Source organism: Chiloscyllium plagiosum, chromosome 38 (genome assembly GCF_004010195.1).
Source record: "Chiloscyllium plagiosum isolate BGI_BamShark_2017 chromosome 38, ASM401019v2, whole genome shotgun sequence".
Taxonomy (NCBI): domain Eukaryota; kingdom Metazoa; phylum Chordata; class Chondrichthyes; order Orectolobiformes; family Hemiscylliidae; genus Chiloscyllium; species Chiloscyllium plagiosum.
The window spans coordinates 18,969,966-18,981,282 of NC_057747.1; the positions used below are offsets into that span (position 1 = coordinate 18,969,966).

The 11,317-nt window shown below is 44.3% G+C and overlaps 1 long non-coding RNA gene across 1 annotated transcript; it reads right to left on the bottom strand.

The window, feature by feature from the left end:
• Positions 1 to 3,807: 3,807 nt before the first annotated feature.
• LOC122541883 lies at positions 3,808 to 10,534 on the bottom strand. The gene is made up of 3 exons (XR_006309702.1): positions 10,357 to 10,534; positions 8,731 to 8,866; positions 3,808 to 5,679 (listed from the first exon to the last, which is right to left on the bottom strand). It is a non-coding gene; the product is annotated as an uncharacterized LOC122541883 (long non-coding RNA).
• Between the last annotated feature and the right edge of the window lie 783 nt (positions 10,535 to 11,317).

An 11,317-nucleotide genomic window follows, 5' to 3' on the forward strand; every position in this document is an offset into this window, starting at 1 on the left:
AGTCTTTCGCTAGAGACACAGCTAAGCCAGCTCTTTTGTTTTATTTTTGTTTTGTCTATATTTTAATTACAGTGTATGAATGAAGTGCATTTTGTTTCAAGTCTGGTTGTTGGACCAATTGAATTTCACCCGGAAGACAAAGCCTCACACTTATCTTTAAAATAAGAAAAGGTTAGGGTCTAGACTATCTTAATATATTTTGAGGGGTTTCATCTGGTCCATTACAGGTGGAGATTGCGGATTGGGAAGCGGGAGTGGAAACAGATTATGGATGAAGTTTGGGGTTAGCAAGAAGGCTGTTGGATGGGTTGAGAAGAACTGGGAAGCAGGTAGGTAGTGGAATAGGGGAAGTGGGAATGGGGTGGGAGTATGAGAAGTGCTTGTGAAATGGGAGGGGGAATGAGAATGGTGTTGGAGGGAAGGGACTGAGAAGCCATTCTAATCCAGGACACATCACATGTGCACATGATTTTCCATGAAGACGTGTTGGTTGTGAGACTGACTCAGCAATGGAGAATGAGAAAATGCTTCCTTAAAGCTAACCTGCTCCTGGCTTGCCATCATATCAACATAAACCTTTGGATGCGATTGCTATGACATCAATCTGAGAATAATAATAATTTTTGTGTAAAAGGAGTCAGTTCACTCCCTAGAGTACACTATACAACCATGACTCTGCAACCAGCCAGCTTCCAGCTAATAAAAAGGTACCACCAACAGAAGTTCCATCATCTCTGTGACATTGGAACAATGGACTTTGCACAAATGCAAATACATTTTCGAAACAATCAGTCATTAAATAGTTAAAAATCACACATCACCAGGTTATAGTCCAACAGGTTTAATTGGAAGCACTAGCTTTCGGAGCGATGCTCCTTCATCAGGAGTGTCGCTCCGAAAGCTAGTGTGCTTCCAATTAAACCTGTTGGACTATAACCTGGTGTTGTGTGATTTTTTAACTTTGTACACCCCAGTCCAACACCGGCATCTCCAAATCAGTCATTAAATAAGTATGTATAATAATCACTGGGGCTAATAACTCCTCCTGAGAAATTAGTCAGATTTCACTCTGCAGACCTTATAAATGAGAATCATTTGCACAAATCCAGTATCCATTTATATGTCAGACACACTAATGTTGGAATATTGCAGCTTGAGCTAGCTTCTGTTCATTTTAAGTCTATCTATTCTCCCTAACCCTTTCACCTTTTGATTGTGTTCCCCTCAATTAACATACACACATTTTCACTGCTGGAGCCAATCCGAAGCTAATCCACTAGACAACATTCTTCAATGACAATGAAGATTCTTCATCCCCGTTAGTTTTTTGACTTGCAGTAAGTCAACCTTTTCACTTCCTCATGACAACCAGAAGATACTACAGCTCTCGGTAGTTTGGGGGAGCCTGTTATTGCCTTTACCTCCTTATCCAAAAGGTTTTGCTATCAACAGATGTTGTGGAGTCTAACCAGTTCTCCTCTATCTGTCCCAAAGGTCCTGCAGGCAAATTCAAAGCCACTCCAACAGATGTCCAAGCAATTGCGATTTAAGAACTAACAAGGTGTGAAAATGGGACTGTCCTAGTTTCATGTGTTTGAATGCTGCCTGGGTAAACTCACTGAGACAATTGTGGAACTCCTGCCCTGTAACTTTAACGGATTTTACACTATCCAAGTGCAAATATCCCCACTGGTGCAATGCTTTAGGTCCCTGTTCATTCAGCTTGCAAATTGTAAACCCAACCAGCACAAAACTCCACCATTTAGCTCAATACAGGAACTGATCCTCTCCCACAGCACCAAGTCAATCAATTGATTGTTTTTAATGAAAACGTTAATTCCAAGAATACTTGGAGATTTCAGGGTGTTATTGTGTCATGTTTAATTATGTTTTCTAATCAGTGCAGAGCAGTTCCTTTGCAATGGCCACAATTTTCAGCAATTAGCTGAAGGAAGATTCCAGGTGGACAGTATTATTTGGATCAATATTGGCAAGAATCCCATCGTCCTGCTGCATACAGGTAAACTGAATTCAATCCGAATATAACATTCAAACATTTTAATTTGGCCGGAGATGGTTACAGAGAGTGGTGAACTCGACCTGGACAATCACAAAGGCCAACCTCCCACCGATAGAATCCATCTCCCAGGCCCGCTGTCAAGGAAAGGCCGCCAGCATTCTCAAAGATCCATTCCACCCTGACAATGTTTTTCTACAACCTCTACCATCAGGGAGAAGGTACAGAAGCCTGAACACACGCACACACCAGCCGGTTTCGAGACAGTTTCTACGTGCTGTTGTTAGAATACTGAATGGACACACAAACTCTTAGCATTTGCCTGCACCTGTGTTTTTGTTTTTGCCGCTGTTTACCTATTATTTACTTAACTCTGTGATCTGCCTGTATTGCTCGCAAGACAAAGCTTTTCACTGTGTCTCGGTACACGTGACAATAAATTCAATTCAATTCAATTCAATAGAAAAGCATTGCACTGTAGTTTATCTCACCATAAAATACACATGATAATAAAATCATTCATTTGTTCATAAGGTCAGATGTTTGCTGATGATTGCATGATGTTCGGCACTATTTGCGATTCCTTAGATACTGAAGCTGTCCATGTTTAATTGCAACAAAATCTGGCCAATATCCAAGCTTAGGTTGATAAGAGATTTGAAGTTGGAGTTGGACATAGCACTAATGGCCATGTAATATATACCAATACACTGTAATACATAGTACACCAATACACTGTAATACATAGTACACCAATGGACTGTAATACATAGTACACCAATGGACTGTAATGGGAGAAAGTGAGGACTGCAGATGTTGGAGATACAGAGTCGAGAGTGTGGTGCTGGAGAAGCACAGCAGGTCAAGCTGTATTACATAGCACACCAATACATTGCACACCAATGGACTGTCATACATAGCATACCAATACACTGTATTACAGAGCACACCAATGGACTGTAATAAATAGCCCACCAATGGGTTGTAATCCGAGGAGCAGGAGAATCAACATTTCGGGCAGAAGCCCTTCATGAGGAATCAGGATACCTGTAATACATAGCACACCAATAGACTACATTACATAGCACACTAATATATTGTAATACGTAGCACACTAATGGACTGTATTATGTAGCACACCAATGGACTGTAATACATAGCACACCAATACACTGTAATACATAACACACCAATACATTGTGATACATAGCACACTAATGGACTGTATTATGTAGTACACCAATGGGCTGTAATACATATCATATCAATGGACTGTAATACATAGCACACTAATACACAGTATTACATAGCCCACCAATACATTGTAATACATATTCTGGATCAGTGGTGCTGGAAGAGCACAGCAATTCAGGCAGCATCCGAGGACAGGCAAAATCGATGTTTCGGGCAAAAGCCCTTCATCAGGAATAATACATAGCCCACCAATTGGCTGTAATACATCGCACATCAATACATTGTAATACATAGCACACCAATGGACTGTAATACATAGCACACGAATACATTGTAATACATAGCCCACAATGGGCTGTAATACATCACACACCAATACGCTGTAATACATCACACACCAATACATTGTAATACAAAGCTCACCAATGGACTGTAATACATAGCACACTAATACACTGTATTACATAGCACACCAATGGGCTGTAATACATAGCACACCAATGGGCTGTAATACGTAGTAATACTGTAATACTGATGAAGGGCTTTTGCCCAAAACGCAATTTTCCTGATCCTCGGATGCTGCCTGACCTGCTGTGTTTTTCCAGCACCACTCTAATCTAAACTCTGGTTTCCAGCATCTGCAGTCCTCACTTTTGCCCTGTAATACGCCAATGGATTGTAATACATAGCTCATTAATACACTGTATTACACTAATGCATTGTATTATATAGCAAACCAATGCTGTACATCTCGATGATTCTATGACTCTATGACTGTTATACATGGCACACCAATGCACTGTATTACATAGCATACCAATGGACTCTAATACATCACCCACCAATGGGCTGTAATACATAAGCACACCAATACACTGTATTACATAGAACACCAATACATGGTGATACATAACACACAAATGGACTGTAACACATAGCACACCAATGGACTGTAATACATAGCATACCAATACACTGTATTACATAGCACACCAATAAACTGTAATACATAGCACACCAATGGATTATATTACATAGACAACAAATACACTGTAATTCATAGCACACCGATGGGCTGTAATAAATAGCACACCAATACACTGTAATACATAGTGCACCAATGGACTGCATTACATAGTGCACCAATGGATTATATTACATAGTGCACCAATACACTGTAATACATAGCACACCAATGGGCTGTATCATATAGCCCACTAATGCACTGTATTACATAGCACACCAATACACTGTAATTCATAGCACACCAAAACATAGCACACCAATACACTGTAATACATAACACACTAATACACTGTATTACATAGCACACCAATGGACTGTATCATATAGCCCACTAATGCACTGTATTACATAGCACACCAATACATTGTATTACATAGCCCACCAATGGATTGTAATCCAAGGAGCAGGAGAATCAACATTTTGGGCACAAGCCCTTCATCAGGAATCAGGATACCTGTAATACATAGCACACCAATGGACTGTAATACATAACACACCAATAGACTGCATTACATAGCACACTAATACATTGTAATACATAGTACAACAATGGACTTTATTTATAGCACACCAATACACTGTAATACATAACACACCAATACATTGTTATACATAACACATCAATGGACTCTAATACACAGCACACCAATATACTGTACTCACATAGCACACCAATGGGCTGTAATACGTAACACATCAATATACTGTATTATATAGCACACCAATGGGCTGTAATACATGTTGAAGATTGTACTAAGAATTTTATCTTCAGTTATGGCGTCTGGTCTTTTCTCTGTTAATGGGCTACTGATTGGCAACATGCTCCAGGTGATTACTAAATGAGGATGCACAGCACATGCCCTCTAGGCTCTGCAATGTTGTGTGAGTTGCGAAGGGACGCTTACACCTGTTGAGTGGAGTTTATAATCATATACCAGCTGATTTAGTGGTGAGAGCACGGCCACTGTACAAGTTGACCCTTGTACAGCACAATCATTGACTCCACTGAAATGTAACATATGCAGTGCAAATCATCAGGCCACACTTTGATTGAATTCAAATCTGAAATCACTGGGGTAGCTTCTGAATTTAATTGGTAGAGACTTAGTGGTAGATACAGGAATTGGCCATTCAACCTGTTCCACCATTCAGTACAATCATGGCTGATCTTCATCTCAAATTTATTGGATCCACATTTGAACAAATATCAATCAGCCTCGGCTTTGCAATTTTTCCTCAACAATTGGCAATGAGGTCATGGTCACCATTATGGTGTTAACTCCAGATTGTTATTGAATTCAAGTTGCACCTTATGCTATGGCAGGATTCAGACCTGCATCCCCAGAGGGGCTGAGGTTCCTCAAAGTGGCTGAGGGACCTTATGCGAGGCATCTCACCCCCATAGTCTGTGCCCCTTTGCACTAATTGTTCATGTTCTTCTCCTGCAGAGGGAGAGAGGGATGAAGTGACATGAGTATGGGTACATCAGCACTTTATATTGATAGATACAGACAGAGTTTGATTATCCGTGCGTGTTACTATTAAGAAGAATATGGAATGGGGCAATTCAGGAATAAAAGTGTTCTGATTAAAAGATGGCTCAGTGTTGCCAAAGACTGAGAGCCAATGAAAAGTAATAGAAATGTGTGACTGCGATACCTGTGAGGTGTTCATCCTGAGCAATGTTTGTGGTGGGGGGTCCTTGTCCCATTTGGTGAGACACTATCAGATGTGTAGAATAGAATAGAACCCCATCCCTACAACATAGAAGCAGGCCATCAAGTCCACACTGACCCTCCGAAGGGCATAACCAAAATCGCCTCAACTGTATCCCTGCATTCCCCACAGCCAATCCACCTGGCCTGCACATCTTTGGACCATGGGAGGGAACCTGGGAAGAGTGTGCAAACTCCACACAGGCAGTCACTTGGGGCTGGAATCCAACCCAGGTCTCTGGTGTCGTGTGGTAGCAATGCTAACCACTGAGTTGCCCATATGCAGTCACCTAGCTGGGATGAAAGGTCAATGGTGGTGCATGAGCTGCTGAATGTTGGATCACCTTTTATGCTTTAAGTTTGGAAGGAGTAACAGGAATGCAGAGTACTGAGAAAATGGTAGGATTCTTGGTCATGTAGATGAGCAGAGAGATCTTGGTGTCCATGTACATAGATCCCCTGAAAGTTGCCACCCAGGTTGATAGAGTTGTTAAGAAGGCATATGGTGTGTTGGCGTTTATTGGTAGAGGGATTGAGTTTTGGAGCCATGAGGTCATACTGCAGCTGTACAAAACTCTGGTGCAGCCACGCTTGGAGTATTGCGTACAGTTCTGGTCACCGCATTATAGGAAGGATGGGAAAGCTTTGGAAAGGGTTCAGAGGAGATTTACCAGGATGTTGCCCGTTATGGAGGGAAGGTCTTATGAAGAAAGGCTGAGGGACTTGAGGCTGTTTTCGTTAGAGAGAAGGAGGTTGAGAGGTGACTTATTTGAGACATATAAAATAATCAGAGGGTTAGGTAGGTTGGACAGAGAGAGCCTTTTTCCTCAGATGGTGATGGCTAGCATGAGGGGACATAGCTTTAAACTGTGGGGTGACAGATATAGGACAGATGTCAGAGATAGTTTCATTACTCAGAGAGTAGTAAGGGCATGGAACACACATTGCCTGCAACAGTAGTAGACTCACCAACTTTAAGGGCATTTAAATGGTCATTGGATAAACATATGGATGAAAATGGAATAGTGTAGGTTAGATGGGCTTCGGATTGGTTTCATAGGTTGATGCAACATCGAGGGCTGAAGGGCCTGTACTGCGCTGTTATGTTCTATGTTCTAAGTGGGAGAGGCAGTGACACTGTGATTGCCCATAGCTTTATGTTAGTCACGTTAAAGTCAGGAAGTGGCAGAAATTAATTGTGTGTGAGGTATCTGATGCCTGGCTCCAATCTTGTGTGTGACACTCCTGTGCCAGTAGACACTTACAATGCAATCTCTAACTCTGTGAGCAATGAAACATCAAGTAAACAGTGGTACCTAACCTTGGCAGAGTGTGGCAGATCATTCACTAGGATGGCATGGCGGCTCAGTGGCTAACATTGCTGCCTCACAGTTGAGAGTGTGTTGCTGGAAAAGCACAGCAGGTCAGGCAGCAACCGAGGAGCAGGAAAATCGATGTTTCGGGCCAGAGCTCCTCGGATGCTGTCTGACCTGTTGTGCTTTGCCAGCAACACACTTTCAAGTCTGATCGCCAGCGTCTGCAGACCTCACTGTCTCCCACTGCCTCGTAGTGCCAGGGACCTGGGTTCCATTCCACCCTCGGGAAACTGGTTGTGGGAAGTTTGCTTGTTCTGCCCGCGTCTGCATGGGTTTCCACTGGTTAGGTGGATTGGCCAAGCTCAATTGCCCATCGTGTTCGTGGATGTGCAGGCTAGGTGCGTTAGCCACGGGAAATGAAGACTTACAGAGCTATGGTAGGGAGGGTGGGATGCTCTTTGGAGGATCACTGTGGACTCAATGGGTCAACCACCTGCTTCCACACTGTAGGGATTCTTGTGGCATGGGACCCCGGTTCTTTAATGCCAGTCATAGCTGCCAGTCCGTATCTACCTCTGCCCAGGCTGCCCTTTGAGAGCCATCATTGGCTTTAGTTGCTATCGCCTTCTCCCCGGACAGCCCTCAAAAGAACCCTGTGTGAGATAGTGCTGTCCCCTTCTGTCTACTCTCTGATATTCCCGAGATTGGGGTGCCAAGAGTGGAATTTGAGTGATGCCCCCCCCCGGGTTGGAAAGAGTGAAGTGTGGTCTGAATGTGGTGTGTGGGGATGGGGGAGGGGGTGGAGGGGGGGGGGGGGGCGATGAGAAACGCAGGCATCTTGTGCCCCACTCGCCCATAAAAATGCCACCTCTTACCCACGCACGAATACGTAATGAGCCGAGATGAACGCATTCCCTGAAGCGAACTCACCCCCCCCCACACCCCCCCCCTCCTCATCCTCCTCCCTCATTCATCTCCACCTCCACACACAGACTCAAATTCACAAACAAAAAGACAAGGTTGTGCCCCAGATTGTGTCGGGCGTGAAATAACACTCTGCCTGAGGCAAGTTACAGACTGGAATCAAACCCTAAAGCCCCAGACAACTTCCATAAATCTGCCGACGTTGCTCCTTTATATTATATTATATTTGGACCGGCGCTTTCTCCCCAGTGTGACGCTGAGTCTGTTGAAATTCTTGAAGATTAGCCCGGAACATGTTGTACCTCTAATCCAGACCTCTCATAACACTGATAGCAATGCCAAGGCAAACTAGTGTATGCACAGTGTCCTGATATGCACTTGATTATTTCTCCAGCTTCCTTTTGAGAGAGCTAGTCTGCTCTGTTGACAGTGAGGGAATGGGTTATCCAAAGATCCAGGTTTTAAAAGAACCTTACTGGACAGGTCAGCTGCAGTTTGCAGGCTGGTTGAAGTTCGTGAGGAAAGGCTGAAACTTTACCTCTTATCCTCTCAAATTCAAACAGCCAGGGCTGACAAATGTTTGCCACCATTTTCTGATTCTCACTGACGTCAGGTTGCCGGAGTTTGAAGCAAAAACAGAGACTGCTGGAAAAGCTCAGCAAGTCTGGCAGCATCTGTGGAGAGAAATCAGAGTTAACGTTTCGGCTGGAGTGTTGGCTCAGTTGTTAGCACTGCTACCTCATAGCGGTAGGGACTCAGGTTTGAATCCAGCCTCAGGCGTTGGTCTGTGTGGTGTTTTCACATTCCCCTCCTGGTTTGATTCCCCCATCCAAAGATGAGCAGGTTAGGGTGGATTGGCCATGCTAAATTGCCCGTAGTCTCCAGTGATATGCAGGTTGGCCATGGGAAATGCAAGGTTATGTGGAGGGAGTGCTCTTCAGAGGGTCAGTGTGGACTTGATGGGCTGAATGGCCTACTTCCGCACTGTAGGATTGCAAGGTCACAGGACCCAAAACACTAACTCTGATTTCTCTCCACAGATGCTGCCAGACTTGCTGAGCTTTTCCAGCAATTTCTGTTTTGTTTCTGATTATTTAGCATTGTCAGGTGGCACGGTGTCTCAGAGGTTAGCACTGCTGCCTCACAGCGCCAGGGACCCGGGTTCAATTCCTGACTCGGGTGACTGTCTGTGCAGAGTTTACACATTCTCCCTGTGTCTGTGTGGGTTTCCTCCCACAATCCAAAGATGTGCAGGTTAGGTGGATTGGCCGTGCTAAATTGCCCATAATGTTAGATGCGTTTGCCAGATGGAAATGGGTCTGGGGTAGGTAACTCTTTGGAGGGTCGGTGTGGACTTGTTGGGCGTGCTGTAGAGAATCTAATCTCAGATGGAAATGTGTTGCTGGAAAAGCGCAGCAGGTCAGGCAGCATCTAGGGAACAGGAGAATCGACGTTTCGGGCATTAGCCCTTCTTCTGAAGAAGGGCTAATGCCCGAAACGTCGATTCTCCTGTTCCCTAGATGCTGCCTGACCTGCTGCGCTTTTCCAGCAACACATTTCCATCTCTGATCTCCAGCATCTGCAGACCTCACTTTCTCCTCAAAGAATCTAATCTCAGTCAAGCATCTTTGGCTTTTGTAATCGATTGATTTTGTTGCAACTCTTTCTGTAGCATCTCAAAATAATATGGGTCAAACCCATGCGTCCTCTCCCTAACCTTGGGGCAACAGAAACGAGACTCAGGTTGAAAGTCAGTTTCCAGAGCTGGGAGAATAATGTGCCGAAGGAGGGTCACCGGACCCAAAACATTAACTCTGCTTCTCTCTCCACAAATGCTGCCAGACCTGCTGAGTTTCTCCAGCAATTTCTGTTGCCGATTTCCAGCACCCGCAGTTCTGTGGGGTTTTGTTTTGAATATTGTGCTGAATCCACTGCAGCTTTGAATCTGCAGTGCCCCCGTTTGAAAAGTGAGAGAGTGTAATGGGGGGGGGGGGCGGGCCAGGGGCGGGGAGCGGTGCTGGCAATAGATACAGGGAACGAGTCTCTTCAGTGTAGGGGTTTGGACACACAGACACAGCCCCGTCCCTTTTCAAACCCAGCCTCATGATAGATTTACAAAAAAGGCATTACTATTGCACAACAGATATAAACAACAGTTACCCACCAGGCAAGGGATGTATTAAGGTCAACCAGCAACCCCTTGGCTTCCTTCAGTGTTCACACTGTGCTGCCACTAATCTCAAATCAACAGGAAGCCTTCTTAAGGACGGTTGAATTCCTAATGCACAACTCATGCTGATAAAGAAGGGAAATACTTGTATTTCTATAGCGCCTTTCATGACTTCAGGCCATCTCCAAGCAGTCTGCAGTCAGTGAGATATAATTAGAATGCGGTTACTGTTTAGCTTAGGAAATGCATTGAAGGAACTGCCTCAATCTTAATACAGTCTCTGCTCCCAATCTCCGATTCAGAGAAAATCCAGCACTCATTTTAAACCCACAAACATCAATGTGATCACGAGCAGATCATCTGTTTTAGTGATGTAGGTTGAGGGATAGATGTTGTACAGGCCACGAGGGAGTTCTTCCCTTTCCTCACTGGCAGGGTCCTGGGTTTAACAATGCTGACTTGAATTTAACACGTGGTTATCTCTTTTCACTTGCCAGACAAAACTGACAGCAAGCCGCACAAAGAGCCGTTGGGAGGGAGCCCGATGCTTGACAAGAAAGATGAGTGTGAAAGAGCAGGAAGGGCTGGAGGTCAGAGAGAAAACAGCTTTACTTGTTCTCACTTTGACAATTTGTGAGGCTGGTTACAGGATTTGGGAATCATAGAATCCCTATAGCCTTTCAGCCCATTGAGTCCACACCAACCTTTCAGACCCACCCCATCCCTATATTATCCCATGGCCAATCCGTCCAATCTGCACATACAGTCATAGAATCATAGAGACGTACAGTACGGAAACAGACCCTTCAGTCCAACTTGTCCATGCCGACCAGATATCCTCAGTTAATCTAGTTCCATTTGCCAGCAGTTGGCCCATATCCCTCTAAACCCATCCAGATGCCTTTTAAATGTTGCAATTGTACCAGCCTCCCCCACTTCTGGCAGCTCATTCCAT